We start from the raw sequence: 27,671 nt of genomic DNA on the forward strand, positions 1-27,671 counted from the left end.
AAGGGGTCGATTCGCACCCGTTTTTAATACTTTTTTAATACTTTTGATACATCCGGGCGAAACGCCTACTAAAAAAAAATATTAATATTGAAAGGGGACGTTTCGCACATTCGTGCGAAGGAAAATCGTGCGAAACTACTACTAACCCGTTGATTGCTGGACTAAGTAGTGGTGACAGTTCTAAAACAAGCATACACTTACCTGGAGAGGTTAACAGGTTAAAAAATACTATTCCCACCTCTCTTTCCCACCGCTGCAACTCCTGTGTAGCCAGGATCTACAGCTTGACCGCCAATAAAAACCCAGAAAGTGAAGATCTAGTTTGTCCCGGGGGAATATTAAACTGTCATTGGACCCGCAACGAAATTAAACAGAAGAATATAGGAGTTCGAAGTTAAGGTTCGATTTTCCTCCAGTGCAAAGCGGAGCGAGAGAACACTTGTTTAATGTTGATCGCTACTACCTGTGAAGAACGCACTTCTTAAACAAGCTTCGTTCGTTTCAGCCATTTAACGTCAACTGCTGGACAAAGGCCTCCTCTAAGGTTTTCCACAATGAACGGTCCTGCGCTGCCCGCATCCAGGCTCTTCTCGCGACCTTCACCAGATCGTCGGTCCACCTAGTAAGAGTGGGCAAGTGTCAAGTGGCAGTGGGCGGGGCACATAGCTCGTAGAGACGATGGCCGTTGGGGCAGAAAAGTTCTCGAGTGGCGACCACGGGCTGGAAGACGTAGCGTGGGCAGGCCTCCTTAAACAAGCATACTTGTAGATATTTAGCTTACCAGCCGGGCTAGGATGCGCGTTGTACCAAAATCTTATCGACGATTATAGATACCTCGCCTATATTACTGACAATTTGATATGCCAACGACGAGGAAAGGCAGTGTTTAAAAAATACTTTTGGATCTAGTGTACCTTTATTTCTCCAAGCACTGGACCCTAAAAATAAAAACGTAAAGCGTGAGACACCGTTTAGTACAACAAAGCCGTCGCAGTAAATCCCAATAACTATGTAAATGGGTCATCTATTTTAATTAGCGTCCAGAGTTCTTGCTTCGTTTGATGTATGTTGTCTACAGAGTGAAAACGCTTAGAGGCGGCACCTTTCTTAATTAATTGTTTAGCTTTTCATTTGTTTCCATTCCTAAGAACCGGTTTCCACTAAGATCTTGTCCAGGAGGGCGAATTCGCCGCGAATGTCTTCGCGCGAACACGAGCGTACCTATGTATATCGAGAATTACGCGCGAATTTACAACTCGCGCGTGTCTTGTGGACGCAATGTATTGGCTGCTAGTATTTCGCGGAGAATTCGCTCTCCTGGACCAGGTCTAAGGCGGAGTAGAGTGGAGCGGAGATTTATTTTATTTCACTTCTCTTCTCCGCTCCGCACTGCTCTACACCGCGCCGCGTCGCCGCCACTGTCAAATTATATAAAAAAAATTGACGGCCTGACAATTCTCCGCTTTGCTCCGCTCCGCTTTGGTGGAAACTGGGCCTTAGGTACAAATATGGTATAGTCTGGACTCTCCTTTAGAGACTCTTTCACAACTTATAAAGTTCCTGATAGACTGTTATGAACTTACCTATTAGATCAAACTAAGGTGGTTACAACATAGGGACAATGTCACCGGTTCGTGATAAAGTTTTAGAAAGTTTGATTTCTGACAATAATAAAATCTTAACTAACAATTAACAAAGTAGGCTGTTTAGGTACTGGTCCATTTGTGAAATATTTCTGAAGCCTGTGAAATCTAAAGTAATGAAATAATTGTTTTAAACTTTCATGGTCACTAACAAATTAAGTTACATTGTAGCAATCCCTTTTATGCTACCTACTTTTTATTAATTTGGCAAAACTTTATCCTAATGCTATCTTTTTTTTTCATGTGCTCTAAAAGTTCCAAATACAAATAAACAATTTGAATTTCTATTAATTGTGAAAGATCTATGCATTCATAGGTCTATGACAGCTCGTTTGCCCGTCTCGATTTAATTGGTAGATTCTTTGGAAGATATCGATTCGTTTGCTCCCAAATCTACATACGGTATAGTCGGACACAAAAATAAAACAAATAAAATTTACACAAAAATATTGAATTTTTATGATGGTCCCATACAAATACTGTATCTTTAAGGTTTTTTTTAACTTTCTATTGAATGAAATTATCACTGATTTCATTTTTGCACCTAGCTGTAATAAGAAGAGAAAACTTAAAAAAATATATTCTTCAAAGGAAACATTTTAATGACTGTTGTAGTATGCATTACCTAATTCAAAAGAGTCAGGAGTCCTCCATTTGAGTCAGTTTCGAGAGTTGTTAATTTAGGAAGTTTATTATTTCAATGAACACTGTTTAAGGTGTAAGAATAATAATATTTCAATTCCACGGCAATTTCTCAGTAGTTTTTCAGTGTTTTTATAAAAAATAGATGATCAAAGTGCCATTATAGATTTGATTTTATTGTTTTGTATTTTTTGAAGTTTTTATTTGACTGTTTTTTTTTTTGTAAACGCAATGCATTTTATTTGTCCGACTGTACCCCTAAAGGTTCTGTCCGAACATGCAGAGTGGTATTATAATTATTTAAACAATTTTATTTCAACGCCCGAGCCGTTTGATGTTTCGTAATGGAATTTCTGTTTGTTCAAATTTGTTTATGTATTGGGTTTTTTGTACAAAAAAATATATATTTTTAGAATAGGCTCTAGGTACCTGCTTTGTGTATATTTTATACATTTGAAATTTAATGAATTTATCCTTTCTTTTAATATTTTAGACTAGCGGCCCCCCGCGACTTCGTACGCTTGGATTCCGTTTTACCCCCTCAGGGGAGGAGTTTCGTAAAATCCTTTCTTAGCGGATGCACGTCATAACATCTACCTGCATGCCAAATTTCAGCCCGCCGTCCAGTGGTTTGGGCTTGCGTTGATAAATCACTATGTCAATCAGTCACCTTTGAGTTACATATATTTAGATTATAAAAATAAGGTTTTAAAGGTAATCTTTATGTTATTTGCTACATAAAAATATCAACTGGAAATTCACAGTCATAGTGTATAAATAATCGCCAAAGGTGCTAAGTTTTTTTCCTTCTTTCTAATATGAGTTTAAAAAATATACTTTCTTCATGCAAATAATATATGCCTACACGCAAGAACTGTCCCGCATTCTGTCGCCGACAAAACACAATGGCGGTTAAGTGACTCCCGCTAGAAGATGGCGACTTCCGCTTCCGGTAGCGGACAATGAGTACAGCCTACCGCGATTAGTGCGTTCATGTCTGAACTTTCGAGGTAGGGGAGCTTTTATGCATATGGCATAGGTAGGTACGAGTATGTATGTAATTTGAAACACTAGCGGCCGCCTGCGACTTCGTACGCGTGGATCCCGTGTTACCCCCTTCATCTATCTTACGCGGTTTAGATTTTTTCATACAAATGTTTTTTCCCACTAACTCCCGTTCCCGTGGGAATTTCGGCAATTCCTTTCTTAGTGCACCTCTACGGTACCTAAGCAACGTCCCTTCTAAATTTCAAGTGCCTACGTTTAGCCGCTTAGGCTGTGCGTTGATATGTCAGTCAGTCAGTCAGTCAGTCAGTTTCTCCTTTTATATATTTAGATGAATTTTTTGAAAGATGTATCAAAAAATCCTAGAAAAGGTTGTCTACAGAAATGCGGAAACGGAAAACAATAAAAAACTAAGCCCATACATGAACTTGCCATCATCATCATCATTATAATTAACCGACTTCAAAAAAAGGAGGAGGTTCTCAATTCGAGTGTATTTTTTAGCCACAGGACGTCTGCTAAACATCAGCAATCTCGGCAGCGGCCTATATTCAGCGCCTTCTTGCTACCTATAAGGTTGTCGGTCCACCTTGCATTAATTTTATTACTGCAGTAGATACTAATAGACATGACGATTACAAAATTTATCGTCGCGGCATCGACTACTACTATTATTTCAACTAATATTTTCAGACGTATGTATAACGTGTCTGTATGAAATAACTGATAACATTATTATGACAAAGATAGATTATAACAACTCCCTTTTCGGTATAAACCTATTGTTCGCGTATGCAAGAAACTTTTCACCATAAAATAAGTCAATTAAGCCATATAGAGTCAGGTCATAGGTCGTCTCGTGCGGACCCGATCTATTGTAACGCGATACTATAATGGTCTTTATTGGCTATTGTTAAGAAACAGGCATTTTTATTGATTTCCAAAGCTGCGATGCCCTATTACGAAATATATTTTCGATAAAAATACATTTACTGTCTCTCTCACTCATTTGTGAATGATAGAGACGGTTATAGTCGGTTTCAATTTTTCAGAATACAATGTAAGGTGTTGATGTCAAGTAAGTATAGTGTGTTGGAACATGCATGGTAAATTCAGTGAACTGCTCCTGAATCGAATGTACCTACTACTACTATTTCTATTTATTTATATTAACCGGCAGACAGTGGTGACTGAGTTTGTTGCGGCGCTTCTTCTCAGCACTTGCCAAATGTTGGTCTCGAAGCGCTGGTAGGGTAAAAAGATTATGAGACATGTAGAGGCTCCTTAAGAGCAAAATGACGATTTGTAAGAACTATTAATTATTAGACTAAACAAATAAAGAAATTTTGACTTAGACTTTGACTTTGACGTTGAACGTCAATCAGTGAATGATGATGATGACTTGATTTTCAAGACGTTTTTATACATGAATGTGTAATGAATATTATTTCAAATGTCTTTGTAACGCAGTGCGTCGGTACGAGTTATTCCGTATTCATTCTATGACGTCTCATCCTTCTCAATAATTTTTCGGGTTGGGTACATGATCTGTAAAATATTTATTAAAATAACAATAAATAATTAATCTCCATTTTTCCTAATCTTAGCATATTGTACAGAGAAGAAGAGCTACATATTAACCCATTTAGACCGATAAATATTTTTGTGAATAAAAATTGATTTTTCAGCAAGAACTTACAAAGGGAAGCATAAAAAACATGAAAAAAATATTTTAAAAAATAATCCACAAAAAGGGGGCCGTGGGGAGCCCGTACCATATAGGGTACAGTAGGTCTATATGCATGCAAAATATTCTAGTTGTTCAAAGGAGGTTTTTAAGTATTTTTGTATGATTTAAAATTAAAATAAAATTACATAGTCACCATTATCACACTTGGCATACTTTGTAAGACGTTTTCTGTAGCACTAACCACATTTGGTTCTTTTTTCCTACCTTCTCCGAAGTTAGTGAGGATAGCTGAAGAAGACCTGGCTTCTTCTGACTTCTCATGTTTATTACTATCAATAACCGCATTTAACAATACGACGACGGAAATTTAGAAAAACCATCAAAGAAAACTTTGAGGGTTATTATTTACATTGACACTATCTTTATCGCCTAAATCTTCGTCAGTCTGATCATTATTAGTGGCCATCTGACAAGAAGCAGTAGAAAAATAACAAGATTGCTTTATGTTTGCTAAAATTATCAATTTTTTCAAGAGTTGTGGCAATATAGTGAAGCATCAATAGTCTAAACAAAGAAAAATAATAAAAATATAATTATATTTTCTTGCATGATTTGCTTATGCATAGACCTACTGTACCTTATACGGTACACCTATTTTAGACTAGAAAAAATGGCATCAAAATAATTTCAATAATAATTTGTTTATAGTCATGATATCTATTATACTCTATTTTTTAAATAAAATTGATAAATAATATAATTTACCCTAAATAATAAGAAATATGCCTTCTTTAATACAATGTAAATATTTTTTTAGTTTTCTGTTGAGGAATTTCAAAAATATATCCGAAACCACTTGTTAAAACGTATTTTTAAATATTATTATGTAAAATAATCACTTTAAGCTTACTGTCACATTAATTTTTACAAAATAACAACAGTTAGGTACTTCAAAATATTTTCAAAAAGATACCGTACCCTATGTGGTACGGTAGGTCTAAATGGGTTAATTTGTTTATAAGCGATTTTTCATATTACCCATTTTGTGATTTAATTTGATTTTTCATATTACCCGAGCCGGAAGACGTAGCGTAGGCAGGCCTCCCACTAGGTGGACTGACGATCTGGTGAAGGTCGCGGGAGGCGCCTGGATGCGAGCGGCGCAGGACCGGTCTTTGTGGAAATCCTTGGGGGAGGCTTTTGTCCAGCCGTGGACGTCTTTCGGCTGAAACGAACGAACGAACGAACCCATTTTGTACAGGCTAATTAACGTACTTCTCATAATATTTCTAAGCTATCAATATAGCTATAAGCACGAGTAATACAAATCACAGAAAACTAATTACCTACCAAGACTTCCAATAATTAATTCGTGTTGTATAAACTTAGTTTCTGATTTCTTCCTAACGTTATTCAAAGTCAGGCCTTTCCAGCAAATGTTAGTATCAAATTACTAATATGCTAGAAACGAAATTAATTTATTCCATCAGCTCACATTCGCTTATTTGGAATAATCTGTAGTCAAAGGAATTTCTGCTCCCAGTTCGATAAAGCTCTTTGGTGATTTAGTATTCAGTAGCATACATTTTAGAATTTGGCGTGCCATTTTCAGTACGTAATATTTCGATTTGATATTTAATTAATTTAATTAATAGGTATCTTATAAACAAAGTGCCACTATTACACCAAATCGTCTTAGACCCATATAATGAGAACGCTTTCAGGTAGTCGGGACTTCGAGTCTTTCAGGTATCCTACACTACGTTTGCAGATAAATGGTCTCTATTATGAAAATGGCTGCCAAAAGACCTCGTCATACCTCGTAGGTTTATGAATGACATTTTTTTCTGCAAGTTACTGGGAGGATGCGCCTCCTTAGGTCACCACTGGTACAACTGGACATAATACATCATCATCATCTTCTCTAATTTACCAGAGCCAAATGGAGCATTTGGCCTGCAGTCGCCTCTTACGACATCCACAGGCAGAACGATCAGGGCGTATGGATCCGGCAGGGTAGAATAGGACTTAATCATCATCATCATCATTTCAGCCATAAGACGTCCACTGCTGAACATAGGCCACCCCCAATGTTTTCCATGTTAATCGATTGGTAGCCTGCGTCCAGCGGTTCCCTGCTACCTTTATGATGTCGTCGGTCCACCTTATGGGTGGACGTCCCTCGCTGCGTTTTTCGGTACGCGGCCTCCATTCCAGAACCTTGCTGCCCCATCGACCGTCAGTGTACTATGTGCTACATAATACATAGAACAAAGTGAATACTATAATATAAGTAAATGTAACCTCAGAACAAACTCCATATTTTAATCTTGGAAGTTCCCGGCATAGGAAATTTCCCGGTTACCTACACACTGGTTTATGGTGCGATCGTGACTTGGCACTCGCTAACAAGGATGTTCGGGCGCGGGTTCACTGCTTGAGCGGAGCGGGGTTGATTAAAACTCCTAATTGTCACTGAGTAAATTTTAAGTATGTATCAAATCCTTTTCTCGCTAATTTTCTTTCAAGCCAACATTACGACAAAAAGTGATATAATGTCAAGTAGGTAATCATCTCTGTCCGTCAAGCCAATTTTATATTGTCTAAGAGTGAGAGTTATGAGTCTGACGCCCGTATTTACAAACACTACTATGAGGTCTCACAGTGCGCGTGGACGCACAGGGTGACATACGAACCAATCACAGAGCTCTATTCAACGCTGTGCGTTCGATTTGCTGCTTCATTTATGCAAGCATCGTTTGTGAATACGGGCGTGAGTTCACTTTTAATGTACTTTACCTACTCACAAAATTATTGACGGTGTCAATTGACGCAGCCTATAGTTATTTTGCAACGAATTGCGAAAAAGCCAAGTTCAAGTGGCAGTAAGTAGGGCTCAGCTATAAGCTTGTAGGACCAATGATGGCCCGTGGGCCAGAAACGCTCAGTTCTCATTATAGTGATGACTAGGTGGACTATAGACCTGGTCAAGTTTAAAGGGAGTGCCTATATCCACGCAGTTTAGAACCAGTCGCAATAATTCCTGGAAGAGAGGCCTTTGACTAGTAGACGCACAGTATGTTATGAGACTGTATAATCGGACATTCTCATTTATTTGATGAACCGTATAGAGCTCAGTTATACAAACATGATAGTAAAACTCCCGTTTGAAAATTCCAAGTAGTTTTCGCGGTATAAAAATTCAAAGTTACCTATTTTTTTACTTCAAAATTATGCAAAAATATTCTCACTCGTTAACTTATAACATTTAATTCAGAATTGTTATAATACTTCATAGAGCTCTTAAAACTACACGTAATAAGCGTATTAAGTGCTTCGTAAACGCATTCAGTTAATTAGGAAAAATGATTTTAGTGATTTTTGTTTTTATTTTTTTTCTCAATTATACCTTAATATATGCAAACATTTTTAATTGCAAGATATAGTCTGATATTTAATCTAATTGCATAAAAAAAATCCGCTTTAAATTCCGTGATATATTTGAGGAAAATCAAATTGAAAATATGCGCCATATAGAATTGTAAATTTCCCATCACTTTTTAATAGCAATATTTCTTTTGGATGTTTAAAATCATCAGCTCGATTGTACCAAATTATTGTATTGACATTCGATTTACATAGGTTTCAAATCGATGAGAAAATTATTAAAGGTAGGATAAATTCGACTTCCTAGATTTGTTTACATACTTTTTTTAGTTAGTTACTTACATACAACTTAAGTTAATATAAGAGTGTTAAAAAAGAAAAAACCGGCCAAGTGCGAGTCGGACTCGCGCACCGAGGGTTCCGTACAAACCTGCAAGGTTTACAAAGTTCGTTCATTACGACAATCGAGTCATAACTATGGTATTTTTATTGCAAAATGAAATTCATAACATTACAATGGGGAAAGATGGAGGAGCATAAATTTAAGACAAAGATCTCTTTATCGTTTGTCATTGCTGTAACTAAAATTATGTTTACAATCACAATTTTTTTGGTGGTATAACTACTTAAAATTTTAAGCTTTTCGGAATTTTTCTGTTACCTGTGCTGTAAGCTATTGCTTCTTACCAAATTTCGAGATTCTATGTCAACGGGAAGTGGTCTTTAGGTTTTAATTCCCTTGCGTGTAGTTGCGAGTTTCAAAATATGCGGTATCAATGGTTGTACTTTTGCGTTTTGCGTTTTTGCGTTGACTTACAATTTTTTTTTCACGGGTTAAAGGCAATTAGATCTAAGTATTTGATATGAATTTCAACTTGATAGCTCTACGCGTTCATGAGGAAAAAAGTAATAAGTTTATATTTATTAAAAAATATATATTTTGTAATGTAACTAAAAATTTAAGGTTTTCGGAATTTTTCCTTTATGTGTGCTATAAAACGTTGCTTCATACCAAATTTCAAGATTCTAGGTCGACTGGAAGTACCCTTTAGGTTTTGATTCCCTTGCGAGTACTTGCGAGTTTCAAAATATGCAGCTTAAATTGCTGTTTCTTTTGATTGCGTTGACATAGAAGTTTGATTTTGTTACAGCTTAAAGGTATTATAGACCTGAGTCATCAACAGCCCTTTACAGTCCACTGCTGGACTATGAGCCTCCTCCACTATAGTGGAGGGTTTTGCCATAATCTCCACGCTAGGCAGGCGGGTTGGAGATCGCAGTTTAAAAGATTGATGTTTTTCAGAGAGCGCTGCTGCCCATTCTCTGTTTGATGTGTAGTCCCTAAGTCGCCTCTTACGACACCCGCGGGAAGCGTAGGGGTTGGTGACAAATGTATTCTACTCTGCCGTCACCACACGGCATGTATATATAAGCTGTAACAAAATCAAACTTCTATGTCAACGCAATCAAAAGAAACAGCAATTTAAGCTGCATATTTTGAAACTCGCAAGTACTCGCAAGGGAATCAAAACCTAAAGGGTACTTCCAGTCGACCTAGAATCTTGAAATTTGGTATGAAGCAACGTTTTATAGCACACATAAAGGAAAAATTCCGAAAACCTTAAATTTTTAGTTACATTACAAAATATATATTTTTTAATAAATATAAACTTATTACTTTTTTCCTCATGAACGCGTAGAGCTATCAAGTTGAAATTCATATCAAATACTTAGATCTAATTGCCTTTAACCCGTGAAAAAAAAATTGTAAGTCAACGCAAAAACGCAAAACGCAAAAGTACAACCATTGATACCGCATATTTTGAAACTCGCAACTACACGCAAGGTAATTAAAACCTAAAGACCACTTCCCGTTGACATAGAATCTCGAAATTTGGTAAGAAGCAATAGCTTACAGCACAGGTAACAGAAAAATTCCGAAAAGCTTAAAATTTTAAGTAGTTATACCACCAAAAAAATTGTGATTGTAAACATAATGTTCAGGCGCGTGCCTGTGCGGTTTCTAATAGCAAAACAACGATCTCGTGAAAGTGTATGTGTCGACACATAGGCGCGTCCATAGATTTTTATTCATGTATAATGTAGGTAGTTCACTTGCCATCCAACTCTCACACTGTAAAAGTATCTCTGAATAGATTTACTCTAATTTCATCAAAAACCTAGTTTTATTGCTGCTACCATACTGTGCCTAAACACAATACATGGTGGCCCATGAGGGGAACAAGAAGAATCCGCAAAATTAACGGAAATAACGAAAATTTCACGCATCGAAAATCCGAGTGCCACGAAGAGGACTTTGGTACCAGACAATCGAAGGAACAGGAGCAACTTTAACAAGAGGACAATTATTCAAGGGTCAAATCAACTGCAAATTATCATTCAGCGAGAATTAGTGCGTGCAGCGATACATCTAAAAGTATCACAACGTACAACCACAAGTACAACGGCCTCCAAGAAAGTTAAGTGTCCTTCCTTCATTCCTGTCGTTCCAAATTTACCTAATTCCGTGTGCTGTTAGATTTAAATTTATTTGTGCAAATTAAGTCTAAAGATCGAGCAGTAATTTTAATAGTAAACTCAAAATAACTTGTGCAAATTTTACATTGTCGTGTCAGCAGTTAATTTTCAAACGTAATCGATACATATTTATTAAATTAATTTAAAATTTTAAGTTCACAGTGTTCCCATATAGTGTCCCAACATAATTTAGTGCTAAATAACGTCATATTTTAAATTTTTATGCCGAAATTTCCAGGCAATAAACGCCCATAGCGTGCCACGACACACCTGCCACCGGCGAAATTATTGCACCGAGATTGACCTTGGCATTGAAATAACGCGACAAATCAGCTGTGCAGACATCGCAGTGCACCGAAGTGAGGAACGTGAGCAAATAAACACATTATTTTATTTTTTTTGTTGTTGACGGTGTTTGAATCTTTGCAGTCATTATGTCGAAAGAAAGTGCAAATGCAGAAAAATCGTATAAGGAATTAAGCGTAAAACGATCATCTATTAAAGGACAAATAACCAAGTTTAAAAATTACCTCAGTACCATTGCATTGGAAAGTGAATTGAGTAATATCCAATTGACTGAATTGAATCTCAGGCTCGCAAAGTTTGAAACACTGTCAATTCGATTTGATGACTTGCAAAATGAGTTAGATGTTTTAAATTCGGCCAATATATCAAACGAAATTGAGGAACGTTATGATATTGAACAGGACATAATTTTGAGCATAGCCACCGCAAAGGAGTTGTTACAAAGATATTCAATGCAAGTTGAAAGCAATCAGCGACGTAGTTCGATTTTAGATAATTCTTGTTGCGTAGGTCAGCAAGAATTCGGTTTTAAATTACCACAAATTCAGATAGCTAAATTCAATGGCGAATATTTCCGCTGGCTTGAGTTTCGCGACACCTTCGAGAGCCTAATACATAAAAATGAGCGCATTCCAAATATCAATAAGTATCATTATCTCATGTCTTATTTAGAAGGTGATGCAGCCAGAATAATATCAAATCTGGAAATTTCAAGCGCAAATTACATTGAGGCATGGAAGTTATTATGCAATCGCTTTGATAATAAACGGATTTTGATAAATCAACATTTGAATTCTTTGTTTAACATTAGGCAACTACCTCGGGAGTCTGAAAAGTCATTAAGATTTTTAGTTGATCATGTAACCAAAAATTTAAGAGCATTGGCAAGCTTAGGACAACCCACAGACAAATGGGACATCCTCATTATTTTTATGCTGTCCTCAAAGCTAGACAGCACTACGTTGCTAAAGTGGGAAGAGTTTAGGAATGGTTTAGACAGTGATGTTCCGACTTTAGATCAGTTTTTTAAGTTCATGATTGACAGGGCAGATGTGCTAGAGGCTATGTCTCGCAGTAAATCAGACAGTTCTAATATAATTAAGCCCCAAGCGCAGCCTGTACGCAATAATTACAATCAAAGATCAGGTCAAAATTCTTACACAAAATCATTTGCTAGTAGTGTTCGCACTAACAATAACAACAACTCAGGTAATTTTACCACAAAATTATATTGCATAATTTGTAATGAAAATCATAAGATTTACGATTGTCCAACGTTCAAGTCAAAGGGAGTGGATGCAAGAATGCAAGACGTAAATAAATACAAATTATGCCTAAATTGTCTTAGGCAAGGGCACCCCGCGGCGGAGTGTCGCCTGGGACCGTGTCGGGAGTGCAAGCGTAAGCACAATAGCTTACTTCATCGCCCATCTTCATCCATAAATCATCACGTAGCTATTGATGAAAGTGAAGATGAGCCTTTTGAGTCTATAGTAAACTTCTCAAAGCAATGCAAAATGCAAGTATTATTATCAACTGCAATGATAGAAGTCTCGAATCCATTGAACCATCAAAAGGTCAAAGTTCGCGCGCTTTTAGATTGCGGTAGCCAGTCAACTTTTATTACGGAGTCGTTGAAAACTAAATTATCATTAAATTCAAAGCCAATTGACTCATTAAAGGTCATTGGGATTGGCAACAATGCCACACATAACGTGGTCGAAACTTGTAACATTCAAATAAAGTCATTACATAGCAACTTTAATCGAAAATTATCTTGCTTGATATTAAAAAAATTAACAGGCAGCTTGCCAAAGGCGCCTATCAATATTTCATCTCTAAGATTGCCAACAAACATTCAGTTAGCGGACCCTTCGTTTAATGTACCCGGTCCCGTAGACATGCTCATAGGAGCCGACATATTTTGGGACATTTTAAGCAACGAACAGAGGTCACTAGGCGCTAACAAACCAAAACTCCTAGGTTCTAAACTAGGCTGGGTAATATCAGGCCCACTAAATTCAGAATTATCTTGCAACGTCAAGACAACACTTTCTACTCATGCAGCGTTATCGTGCTCATTAAATCAAGAATTCGAAAATTACATAAAAAAGTTTAGCGATTTAGAAGAGGTTCCGAACAAAATAGTAATTAGTGAGAATGAACGAATGTGTGAAGATCATTTTATGAATCACACTAAAAGAGACGATCAGGGTAGATTTCAGGTCAAGCTTCCCCTGAAGGATACGCCAGATTGTCTAGGTGACTCATATAGATTAGCGAGAAAACGTTTTGGCTATTTAGAAAAACGATTAAATCGGAATCCAACGTTAAAAATCGAATATTTTAAATTCATTAGAGAGTACGCTGAGCTCGGCCATTTATCTCGCTGTAACATTCCTCCTGAGCCAGCTTACTACCTGTGTCATCACGCGGTATTAAAACAAGAAAGCGAGTCAACGAAACTACGCGTAGTGTTTGACGGCTCAGCCGCAACTACGTCAGGCTATTCGCTAAATGATTTACTGGTAGTAGGCCCAAACGTACAAAACTCTCTGTTCTCCATATTAATACGCGCTAGGCAATATAAATATCTGTTAACTGGGGATATAGAGAAAATGTATCGGCAGGTAATGGTGTCTGAGCAAGATCGTGGCTTACAATTAATTTTGTGGAGAGAAGACGAGAGCAAACCAATAGAAACTTTAATGTTAAATACACTTACATACGGCACCGCAAGTGCAAGTTACTTAAGCACTCGCTGCCTGGTACAATTAGCCAAAGAACAGAATGATGAGCTCATTAAAGAGATAATTAAGAACGATTTTTATGTTGATGACTTGATCACAGGGGCGGATGATGAAAACACACTAAAATATATTCAAAATTCAGTTTCTGATGCTTTGCTCTCGGGTTGTTTTAATTTAAGGAAGTATAAAACTAACCATCCGTCAATTTTCAAAAATGTAGACATGAACCAACAAGACAATTTAATAATTAGCGAGTCTACTAGTACTCTCGGTCTTGGGTGGACACCATCGACTGACACCTTTCACTTTCCAGTAAAAACTTTTCAAGACAGCCAGTTAGAAGAACCAATAACTAAAAGGTCAATAATGTCAAGTTCTTTTAAATTGTTTGATCCTTTGGGGCTACTGAGTCCAGTTATTATACAACCCAAGATGCTGTTACAAAAGCTTTGGCAGCTAAAATCAGGCTGGGACGTGCCGGTTAATAATGAAATAAAAACCGATTGGGTTAAATTTAGCGACAGTTTAAAATCAATTCACAAATTACACATTCCAAGGTGGATTTTAGCTGATTGTGCAAGCGAGGCCGAGTTGCATTCATTTAGCGACGCCTCACAGTCTGCGTACGGCGCGTGCATCTACATACTTAGTATCGCGTAGTCATAATGGTGACGTCACGGCCAGATTATTGTGCGCTAAGTCAAAGGTGGCTCCCGCAAAACCTACCACGATACCACGCCTCGAACTGTGCGCTGCTTTACTTTCTGCTAAACTATGTAATGCGGTATTAAGTTCTATTAGGTACAAGCCGAAGAATATAGTACATTGGTGTGATTCCAGCGTAGTTCTGAGTTGGATAAACACCGACTTGTCTAAATTAAAAACATTCGTAGCTAATCGCGTAGGTGAAATCGTAGAACTTACCTCCCCAGCGTCCTGGCGTTACGTGCCCACTTCAATAAACCCTGCCGACTTAATATCGAGGGGCGTCGACGCGAGGCAACTACTTTCTATGGATCTATGGTGGTCAGGTCCCGAATTCTTGCGTCAGGGAAGAACAGGATAGCCATTGCCATTGGTTACGAATGATAATGAGGAATTAATTGAAATTAAAACAAATTCTGCACTACTTAGTGAACCATTAATTAAATGTGAGGAATTTTCATCTTTTAACAGACTTCGCAGGTCATTTGCATTTGTTTTGAGATTTTTACACAATGCTAGGCATCCTAAAAATAAACGTGTAGGCACGCTCTCTGCGGACGAACTGCGCGAATCATTTCATTCTCTGTGCGCTATGGCACAAAGACAATCTTTTTCATTGGAACACGAGTTATTAAACAAAGGCCAACCTTTATCTAATAAAAGCAAGATTTTATCACTTTCACCTTTCTTATCTGATGACGGATTGATACGCGTCGGTGGTCGCCTGTTTGCTGCAGACTGCGACTATGAAAAGAAGCATCCAATCTTGTTACATGCTTCACATCCACTTACTAAATTATATTTTGCAAGAGAGCACTTAATTAATTTTCATAGCGGCCCTCAATTACTTTTAGCACAAGTAAGACAAACCGTGTGGCCTGTCAATGGACGATTGCTAGCACGACGCACCGTCTCTAAGTGCGTAGTATGTCGTCGATTTAGAGGCAAGACAATGCAGCCTATAATGGGAAACCTACCTTCTCAACGCATCAATCCAGATTTCCCATGTTTGTCTGTTGGGGTGGACTACGCTGGCCCATTTTTTATAACAAATCGAAAGGGGCGTGGAGCGCGTTTAATTAAATGCTATCTATGTCTCTTTGTGTGTTTGCGCTTTAAATGTATACACCTGGAGGCCGTCAGCGACTTAACGAGCGATGCTTTTATTATGACCTTGCGTAGGTTCATAGCGCGTCGCGGCAGGCCAGCGGAAATATTTAGCGACAATGGTCGCAACTTTGTAGCTGCTTCTAAAGAAATAAGTAGTTTTATTAAGGAAAGTAAAGAAACTATAACTGATTTTGCAAGTGAACAAGGTATTCAATTCGTGTTTATACCCGCCTATGCTCCTCATTTCGGCGGCATCTGGGAGGCAGGTGTCAAATCGGCAAAACATCATTTGCGTAGAGTAATCGGCAATAGTAATGTAACATTTGAGGAGATATCTACTTTATTTGCTCAAGTAGAGGCGATTCTCAACAGCCGTCCTTTGTGCCCATTATCCTCTTCACCAAACGACCTCCTCCCTCTCACACCCGGACATTTTCTTATTGGTAGACCAATGTCAGCGCTGCCCTCGCCAGCTCTACAAGACTGCAATGAAAATCAGCTAACCCGATATGAGAGACTAGCAAGAATACGACAACACTTTTGGCATCGCTGGCAGAAAGAATATTTGTCTGAGCTTCAGCAAAGAACTAAATGGCGCACCGACAAGTCAAAGCTCAATGTTGGAGACATGGTGCTGATCTCAGAAGACAATGCTCCTCCGATGGAATGGAGACTGGGCAGAATTCTACGTCTCATTCCTGGACAGGACGATATAGCACGAGTAGCTGATATTCATACTGCAAGAGGAACCGTACGTCGAGCTTTGACCCGCATTTGCCCTCTACCTACAGCGGAAGAACTACGTGGTTGAAAGCACGCTTTCAACGGCCGGGAATATGTTCAGGCGCGTGCCTGTGCGGTTTCTAATAGCAAAACAACGATCTCGTGAAAGTGTATGTGTCGACACATAGGCGCGTCCATAGATTTTTATTCATGTATAATGTAGGTAGTTCACTTGCCATCCAACTCTCACACTGTAAAAGTATCTCTGAATAGATTTACTCTAATTTCATCAAAAACCTAGTTTTATTGCTGCTACCATACTGTGCCTAAACACAATACACATAATTTTAGTTACAGCAATGACAAACGATAAAGAGATCTTTGTCTTAAATTTATGCTCCTCCATCTTTCCCCATTGTAATGTTATGAATTTCATTTTGCAATAAAAATACCATAGTTATGACTCGATTGTCGTAATGAACGAACTTTGTAAACCTTGCAGGTTTGTACGGAACCCTCGGTGCGCGAGTCCGACTCGCACTTGGCCGGTTTTTTCTTTTTTAACACTCTTATATTAACTTAAGTTGTATGTAAGTAACTAACTAAAAAAAGTATGTAAACAAATCTAGGAAGTCGAATTTATCCTACCTTTAATAATTTTCTCATCGATTTGAAACCTATGTAAATCGAATGTCAATACAATAATTTGGTACAATCGAGCTGATGATTTTAAACATCCAAAAGAAATATTGCTATTAAAAAGTGATGGGAAATTTACAATTCTATATGGCGCATATTTTCAATTTGATTTTCCTCAAATATATCACGGAATTTAAAGCGGATTTTTTTTATGCAATTAGATTAAATATCAGACTATATCTTGCAATTAAAAATGTTTGCATATATTAAGGTATAATTGAGAAAAAAAATAAAAACAAAAATCACTAAAATCATTTTTCCTAATTAACTGAATGCGTTTACGAAGCACTTAATACGCTTATTACGTGTAGTTTTAAGAGCTCTATGAAGTATTATAACAATTCTGAATTAAATGTTATAAGTTAACGAGTGAGAATATTTTTGCATAATTTTGAAGTAAAAAAATAGGTAACTTTGAATTTTTATACCGCGAAAACTACTTGGAATTTTCAAACGGGAGTTTTACTATCATGTTTGTATAACTGAGCTCTATACGGTTCATCAAATAAATGAGAATGTCCGATTATACAGTCTCATAACATACTGTGCGTCTACTAGTCAAAGGCCTCTCTTCCAGGAATTATTGCGACTGGTTCTAAACTGCGTGGATATAGGCACTCCCTTTAAACTTGACCAGGTCTATAGTCCACCTAGTCATCACTATAATGAGAACTGAGCGTTTCTGGCCCACGGGCCATCATTGGTCCTACAAGCTTATAGCTGAGCCCTACTTACTGCCACTTGAACTTGGCTTTTTCGCAATTCGTTGCAAAATAACTATAGGCTGCGTCAATTGACACCGTCAATAATTTTGTGAGTAGGTAAAGTACATTAAAAGTGAACTCACGCCCGTATTCACAAACGATGCTTGCATAAATGAAGCAGCAAATCGAACGCACAGCGTTGAATAGAGCTCTGTGATTGGTTCGTATGTCACCCTGTGCGTCCACGCGCACTGTGAGACCTCATAGTAGTGTTTGTAAATACGGGCGTCAGACTCATAACTCTCACTCTTAGACAATATAAAATTGGCTTGACGGACAGAGATGATTACCTACTTGACATTATATCACTTTTTGTCGTAATGTTGGCTTGAAAGAAAATTAGCGAGAAAAGGATTTGATACATACTTAAAATTTACTCAGTGACAATTAGGAGTTTTAATCAACCCCGCTCCGCTCAAGCAGTGAACCCGCGCCCGAACATCCTTGTTAGCGAGTGCCAAGTCACGATCGCACCATAAACCAGTGTGTAGGTAACCGGGAAATTTCCTATGCCGGGAACTTCCAAGATTAAAATATGGAGTTTGTTCTGAGGTTACATTTACTTATATTATAGTATTCACTTTGTTCTATGTATTATGTAGCACATAGTACACTGACGGTCGATGGGGCAGCAAGGTTCTGGAATGGAGGCCGCGTACCGAAAAACGCAGCGAGGGACGTCCACCCATAAGGTGGACCGACGACATCATAAAGGTAGCAGGGAACCGCTGGACGCAGGCTACCAATCGATTAACATGGAAAACATTGGGGGTGGCCTATGTTCAGCAGTGGACGTCTTATGGCTGAAATGATGATGATGATGATTAAGTCCTATTCTACCCTGCCGGATCCATACGCCCTGATCGTTCTGCCTGTGGATGTCGTAAGAGGCGACTGCAGGCCAAATGCTCCATTTGGCTCTGGTAAATTAGAGAAGATGATGATGATGTATTATGTCCAGTTGTACCAGTGGTGACCTAAGGAGGCGCATCCTCCCAGTAACTTGCAGAAAAAAATGTCATTCATAAACCTACGAGTTATGACGAGGTCTTTCGGCAGCCATTTTCATAGTAGAGACCATTTATCTGCAAACGTAGTGTAGGATACCTGAAAGACTCGATGACCCGACGACATGAAAGCATTCTCATTATATGGGTCTAAGACGATTTGGTGTAATAGTGGCACTTTGTTTATAAGATACCTATTAATTAATTAAATATCAAATCGAAATATTACGTACTGAAAATGGCACGCCAAATTCTAAAATGTATGCTACTGAACACTAAATCACCAAAGAGCTTTATCGAACTGGGAGCAGAAATTCCTTTGACTACAGATTATTCCAAATAAGCGAATGTGAGCTGCTGGAATAAATTAATTTCGTTCCTAGGATATTAGTAATTTGATACTAACATTTGCTGGAAAGGTCTGACTTTGAATAACGTTGGGAAGAAATCAGAAACTACGTTTATACAACGCGAATTAATTATTGGAAGTCTTGGTAGGTAATTAGTTTTCTGAGATTTGTATTACTTGTATCTATTGGTATAAGTTCTTACACAAGAGAAATAGGTAAGTAATCATATCAACAAATGTATGAAAATGAGTCATGAGAAAAATCATCTATGAGAAACTAAGATGTCGTATGATCTTATGATCTGTACAATGTTAATAAGATTAGATACGAGACCAAATAAAATTAGCATTTGACTCACAACCGTTTGTTTATAAAATCGATTAACTCAATTTCTCAGTTAGGTGCCGACACCCTGCGTTACAAAGTCACATTTTAAGCATATTTACTAAACATAATAATAATTATGTATAAAAACGTCTTGAAAATCAATTCATCATCATCATTCGTTTTGATTGACGTTCCAACACACTATACTTGACATCAACACCTTACATTGTATTCTGAAAAACTATTTCGACTAACTATAACCGTCTCTTTCATTCACAAATGAGTGAGAGAGACGTTAAATGAGGTTTATCGAAAACTTCTTTCGTAATAGGGCATCGCAGCTTTGGAAATCAATAAAAATGCCTGTTTCTTAACAATAGCCAATAAAGACCATTATAGTATCGCGTTACAATAGATCGGGTCCGCACGAGACGACCTATGACCTGACTCTATATGGCTTAATTGCCTTATTTTATGGTGAAAAGTTTCTTGCATACGCGAACAATAGATTTATACCGAAAAGGGAGTTGTTATAATCTATCTTTGTCATAATAATGCTATCAGTTATTCCCTAATAGAAACGTTATAGGTACATACGTCTGAAAACTTAGTCAAAACAATAATAGTAGTCAATGCCGCGACGACACATTTAGTAATCGTCATTGTTTTAAACTTTCATGGTCACTAACATAATTATTACTGACGGGGTTGCTACCATGTACCCTAATTTTGAGTTTCCGATATTTCGGCACTGTTGCAAGCGACATCGTCACGTGACCCCGTCAGTAATAATAATTATTATAGCAATCGTCGTGTCTATTAGTTTCTACTGCAGGCATTCGGAAAATCACGACTTTACCTATAGTGTAGTAGGTACAAGGTGGACCTATGACCTCATAAAGGTAGCAGGAAGGCTCTGGATGCAGGCCGCTGCCACCCATTGGGGGAGGTCGATGTTTAGCAGACGTCCTGTGGCTGAAATTATGATGATGATTTAAAGTACCTACCTAGTGTAGGCTTAGTTTGCTATAGTTTACCGTATACGTATTTCTATGGACAGTATTTTCTAGGATTTTAACCTTTCATTCATCTATCTTCTAAATATATTATAACTCAAAGGTGACTGACTGATTGACATAGTGAACTATCAACGCACAGCCCAAACCACTGGACGGATCGGGCTGAAATTGGCATGCAGGTAGATGTTATGACGTAGGCATCCGCTAAGAAAGGATTTTACGAAACGGGATCCACGCGTACGAAGTCGCGGGCGGCCGCTAGTGTTTCATATACCTTTCTCTCTACGCCATATGTATAAAAGCTCCCCTACCTCGAAAGTTCAGACATGAACGCACTAATCGCGGTAGGCTATACTCATTGTCCGCGCCGGAAGCGGAAGTCGCCATCTTCTAGCGGGAGTCACTTAACCGCCATTGTGTTTTGTCGGCAGACAAAACACAATGGCGACAGAATGCGGGACAGTTCTTGCATGTAAGCATATATTATTTGCATGAAGAAAGAATATTTTTTAACCCTATACTTGGCAACGACGGTTTTGGTTAATATTTGTGATTTGCACTATAAATATTGGATTTATGACGAGTAAAAATCATGTAAAAAATACGAAAAAAAATCTTAGGTATGTAGTTTTGGAAATATAGTATGTATCTTTAAGTGCACATTGCCAGCTTTTTAGTAAATTAAAACATGGTTTATTTGTTAGTAGAAATTAGTTATTTAAATGAAAATTACTACAAAACCTTAAGCTATTCCTTATTTGAAAAATAAAAAATAAACATCTTTTACAAAAAACTGAAAACAAACTAAAAAAAACACTTCGAAAGTCTGTAACGCCTTGTAAGTATAGCTGCATTTGGATGTATGTGAACCACTCCATCTGTTCATGCCAATGTGGGCATTCATATTTTTTCTTTTTTCCTACCTACCCGCTTCTGTCTAATAATTTTACCCCGCTATTATTCGCTGCTTTCTACACTAGTCTACGAATTGACGTGGCTCACTCCGGACGCCGTCGCGCCGCATCGGAGTTACCGCCTCTTCTTGCTGGAACCTTCTATCGTTGAAGTCCACACCGCTGTACTGTACTATAAGCTGGAACTGTTCAGCCGACGCTGAGAACTGAAATATTGCGTGTTTGTGAAGTGCGCGTTATATGCACCCGCTGTCTTGATCTACGGAGTCAAGGCTGGTCCTTCATCATCTTCCATCTTCGAGGGCAGACAAGAGATTGGGAACCGCGGTTCGCCCCCCTGAAACTGCTGGTGCTGGTGGATTGCAGAACGGGTGAGTGCGCTGTCTGTTCGTAGTAGTAGAAAGCAGCAATCTTCCCTTTCTTTGATCTCTTTTCTGAAGTATAAAAATACCACGACCTATGGTGAATATTACCCCGCAACCGCTGTGTGAGTAGAATTTACGAATCTTCGGATTTATCGCTCGTACACAATTTTATGGTCTTCGAGCCGGACGTACAATTTTATAGGTCTTTGTTCGATTTTATAATTTTGAAGTAAAAAAATAGGTAACTTTGAATTTTTATACCGCGAAAACTACTTGGAATTTTCAAACGGGAGTTTTACTATCATGTTTGTATAACTGAGCTCTATACGTTTCATCAAATCAATGAGAATGTCCGTTTATACAGTCCCATAACACACTGTGAGACGTCTAAAGATTAGGAAATAAATTTTATCTGTTCAGATTTTTCGATGGCTCAAACTTGGAGTGCAAGTGTGGTTTTGTTCCCCAGTCGACGAAGCACATGATGTTGTGCCGTGCGTGCCCAAACAACTGCACGCAGGAAAATTTAATGAATGCTATTCTTGTAGCGGACAACGCCACTCTTGTAACGGAGTTTTGGGCTGACACTGTATAGGTTTGTTGTCGACACGACAAGAAGAAGAAAGAAAAGCGAGAAACAAAAGTGTTCACATGCCTGTTGAAGAAACCATGGACCAATCTCTCGCCCGCTCCCGCACCGATCCCCGCCTTATTTTCTAGAACTAAACTAAATTGCTGAGCTGCCGTGATTTTCCATTAATCTTGCCGTACTTCATTATTCATTATTCAGAGCCATTTTGTGGAGTTCTATTGAAAGCGAGGCATACGCCTTCTAATATCATCCCGTATTGAAAGAACGTTGTATTATGGAATTTATGGAACATTTCTTTGGTGTTAGACGAATGGGAGCTTATTTTGTGTCTTGCCTTTGAAAGGTGATATGTGTTTTCTTCTTATTTCTGCAAAGACTTGGTTATTAACATTAGCTCTGTCTACACTAAGGGCTTGTTCTCAAGGAGATATCCAATTTTTTACAGGATCCCGTTTATTAGTCATTATCATGATCATTTCAGCCACAGGTGTCCATTTCTGCACATAGGCCTCCCTCAATGACTTCCACATCGCACGGTTGGTAGTAGCATGTATCCAACTCCTTTCTGCTACCTTTATTAAGGCGTCAGTTCACCTTGTAGATGGACGTCTTATGCTGCGTTTTCTGGTACGTGGCCTCCACTCCAGACCTTGCTGCCCCATCAGCCGTCAGTACTGCGTACTACCCTGCCCATTGCCCCTTCATCTTGCCAATCCATCAGGCTATTTCAGCGACTTTAGTTCGTTTATGGATCTCCTCATTTCTGAGCTTCATTATGAGTCGTTTAGTAGTATGTATAATGTATACGAGTTTTAATTTAATATTACACACAAACAACCCGTTTGGCAGTGTCCAAAAACAGAATTTGTAATTCAAGTTTTAAATACACATGTGTGTTTATAAGACAGTCCAGCTCCTGCATCAATGGATCCAGCAAAACTGGATTGTCGTGGGATGGAGTCTTTATGGCGCAGATTCCTTTAGTGTTTGACGACTGGAGTTTATTTTGTGTCTTGCCTTTGAAACATGATAAATAGATAATTTCTACAGTCTGGGAGAAATATGAGAGAAATGTTTTAGCTTTGTCGAATTCGTCGAATTTTGTTAGTCTTGTTTATTTGAGTTCTAAAGATTCGTATTAGTCTTAGACAACCATTGGTAATGTATTTTTCTTGTTATTCTTTACTAAAAAACTTGATTATCAACATTAGCTCGGTCTACAATAATAATATTTTATTATGTTTGTTTGTCTTGAATAGACTCCGAAACCTATTTGGAAAATTCTTTCACTATTAAAATTCTACATTATCCCCAATTCAGGAGTGAGTGAAAGTGAGTTAGAAGAATTTCATGACAAATTGCCTGTCATCTATTCAAATTGAACAATTATTTACAGCAGATTGAAAAACAAGCGACGTTCGCGGCTTCCATTACTAAACTTAAATATAAATCACTTGGTCAACAGATAAATGTGGTAATAATCCCGCAAACCGGGGCCACAATGAAGGTACAATACTAGTACTTTTTAATTTGAGATGAATTTGAAATAATTAATGATAGAGGTGAAATTCCAATACGAAATCGTTCCGGTGCGTAGAACGTCCACACACAAGGTGGACCGACGACCTCATAAAGCGGTAAGGCGCTGGATACAGGCCGCCACCAACCGGCCATTGTGGAAGTCGTTGTCCAAGGCCTATGTTCAGCAGTGGACGTCAAATTACAAATCATATCAGTCATGCCCATCATGTTTCTTCCAATTTAGCAATAAGTCATCCGCAAATACGAAAATACTGATAGAGCTGTATCTCAAGGGGCGCGAGGAGAATACCTCCTTAAAAACAAACGAAAGAGAGGATTGGTGGTTCTCTCGAAGCCAGAAAGGAGAATGTCCAAGTTAGGGTAAAACTAAAACTCACGGCACCATTTCATTGGGCTCCGGTGGACACTGTCGGGTTTTAGTGGCTAGGCTCTGCCTTTCTAGCGGAGCGAATCCCACATAACCCACAGATCGTCCCCATCGGCCAGTAGGTATGCGCAAAGAGTTACCCCCTGGATTTCCACAACCACTGGCCCTGCACTGCTCGCATCCAGGTGACCTTCACCAGATCCTGGGTCCACCAATTTGTGGCCTCCTGAACTTTTCTGCCCAAACGGCCATTAGTTCCAAAAACTATGTGCCCCGCCCACTGTCACGGAGCTTTGGCAATTCTACGAGCTTTTAACCGAGCTTACTCTTTCCATTTCCATTGCACCACACCATAAATCAGCCCGTTTGCACGTGATGTATGTAATCGGCAAGTCAAATGAGCAATTTAAATTCACATAACTTTACAGACAGACTCACTAACATTTGCATTTAGTCACTATTTTATTAGTCGCTGTCCCGCACGTTTGTAAGCTTAGGCTGGGTTGCATCATCTTACTTTAACTTTGACGAACGTCAAAAAGCTGTCAAACTCCATCTATACTTTAAACTATTATTATAAATGCGAAAGTAACTCTGTCTGTCTGTCTGTCTGTCTGTCTTGCTTTCACGCCTAAACCACTGAACCGATTTTGATTAAAGGACAATGGGCAAAATGGTACCCGGCTCCAATAGATATGCTTCTAGTGTCGTTTGAAAGGTCTTACCAAGACGAACAACTTTTACTATGGCCACCAGCCTCAGATCTGGTTGCGTTCGAAGATAAACATACTTTTTGTGTAACCGAATTAGTATCATACGTGTCCATCGTATGGTACTTAGGTTATGCGAGGCATGAAGGGTTTACTGCTCCAGCATCCTTCCTTAACTCTTTAATTATTGATAGGGATAATTGTGAAATAAATGTTTATATTTGAAGAACTACTACCCCCTTATTAATAAAAAGTTATACCTAGGATGAACCTTGGACTAAAATGACATTTCCATACCAAATGACAATTTAAGCCAGAGTTCAACTAGGGTGTAACTTTTATTAATAAAGGGGTTGGAGTTTGCTAAAGCGAATAAACCCACAAGACCCAATAAGTCCACCCACAAGATAGACCGACGACCTCATAAAGGTAGCGGGAAGGCGCTGGATGCAGGCCGCCACCAACCGGCCATTGTGGAAATCATTGGGGGAGGCCTATGTTCAACTAGACGTCCTATGGCTAAATGATCATGATGATGATGCTGAAAGCGAATAAAGGGCTAATGGCTTGGGTAGTTCATCGTAGGTATAATCCTTTCCTTTTCAATGTTTATTTTAGTTATATTAATAGATTCTAGTCATAGTACATACTCGTATACATGGATGATTGTGTTATACTTTCATATAATACTTATTGGAATTACTGCTTTCAAAACGTGAATTAGAACTGGCCCCATAGAAGACATTTTCCTACATCTAAAGGCCTCTTGAAATATATATTGGTTATGGCTATTGGAGCGGGTACCACTTTCCATACATTTGTGCCCATCATCCTTTGGCATAGAGATAGTTTGAGTCCCGGGAAAGGACATAGGATAGTTTTTATCCCGGTTTTTAAAACAGGGACGCGCGCGATAAAGTGTTTCTGTGACAGACAAAATTCCACGCGGGCGAAGCTGCGGGCGGAAAGCTAGTACAAAATACACCGGTTATCGTTAAAGTTACGGTCAAAGTTAGGTGGTGCAACTCAGCCTTACTAGCCTTTGCTTGTCGTTTTACACGCACATTGTGAATTAGGTACACGGTCTTTATAGGGTTTCCTAAATTGGGTAATTTGACACCACCAATCTATTCACTCATGTTTTTATGAGCTATCAAAACGTGACATTTTCAAAGATTTTATTTTACATTTTTGATACTTCAGTTATGAAAACTTATTGAGGTTTTTTCGAAGTTTTTTTTGAGAAAGTTTTACCTAGGAATGTTTTGTTATTATCAACATAAAGAATGCATTTCTACTTGCTGGTGTGATATTTTTGACACATGTTCGTGGGCCTATTTTCATTGCCTAAAAGAATAGCTTTTTCCTGCGACTTCACCCGTGTGATATTAAATTTATTACAGATCGTGAATTATTTTTATTTTTATAGCCTATGATTATGTTATTCTAATATAAACTATTAACATCATCATCATCATTTCAGTCACAGGACGTCCACTGCTGAATGGTAGCGGCCTCTTGTATCCCGCGCTTTCCTGCTACCTTTTTGAGGTTGTCAGTCCACAGCGTCGTCGTATTTATCAACAATGATTCTGTAAAATTCCTTAAAAATTCGTTTAGTACTTTTTGAAAGATTACCAAAAATTCTCACAAACATTATAATATTAGTAGTACATGAAAGAAAGCCTTTTCTCAAATCCAATCCTCATTACGACCTACAATGGCCGGCACTAAAGCGTTCAATTAGAAGCTGTACAGCGATCAATCGAAACGAAACGGCGAAGAAAAAGGTGGAGAGAGGTAAAACTTGTACATTGCTGGGATGCTGCGAAACTGGGGCCATTCTACTTTGCGGGGTTCCGTAGGAAGAGTGGAGAATTTGCTAAAAAATAAAAAGACATCGAAAGTACGCAAAAGTCTTGAGAAATGGGGTGATGAGTATTTACATTGAAGCAATAGAAATAAGATAATATTGTTAAACGGTTTTTATTCAATATTATACGCATTTATTTTAGTTATTTTTGGTAAAAATAAGGAAAGTATGATAAGATTTTTTAAAATGCAAAAGATTTCAAGAAGATTCAGTACCTACACAGAATACCACTGTTATAAAAAAACCTCGTGAGGAAATAAATCGTGTATCGCAAACCATTCAACCTTCACTTCCCAAATTACAGGGATATTAAAAAATATTTTAATGTTCCTAAAAATTCTAAAATGGAAATCGCTATGGGTTAAAATTTCGATATCCCCTACAAGAAGTTAATTCTTAGACCTTACCTTAGCTTTTTTGTTAGACATACAGAACCCTACAAGTCTCGAGCACTTCCATTTCTGGACCGTTTTATTCATTACTTTAATTAAAGGCGTTTCCGACGAAGTGATGCGATTTGCTCGCCATTGTTTGTTGGTATTCTTTGTTATTGTTTCAGTGTTACAAAGACTACAAATGTTGGCGCCAACGTTGGTGCCAATACCATTCCAGATGCACATTAGACGAGTGGCTTTGGGACAAA

The 27,671-nt window shown here is 38.2% G+C and overlaps 1 protein-coding gene across 1 annotated transcript in view; it reads left to right on the top strand.

The window, feature by feature from the left end:
- The window catches only part of LOC135083170 (ADAMTS-like protein 3), a 428,341-nt gene that overhangs the window by 285,721 nt on the left and 114,949 nt on the right, over window positions 1–27,671 (top strand). The gene's annotated exons all lie outside the window — the stretch shown is intronic.

This window comes from Ostrinia nubilalis, chromosome 23, assembly GCF_963855985.1.
Source record: "Ostrinia nubilalis chromosome 23, ilOstNubi1.1, whole genome shotgun sequence".
In the NCBI taxonomy this organism is placed as follows: domain Eukaryota; kingdom Metazoa; phylum Arthropoda; class Insecta; order Lepidoptera; family Crambidae; genus Ostrinia; species Ostrinia nubilalis.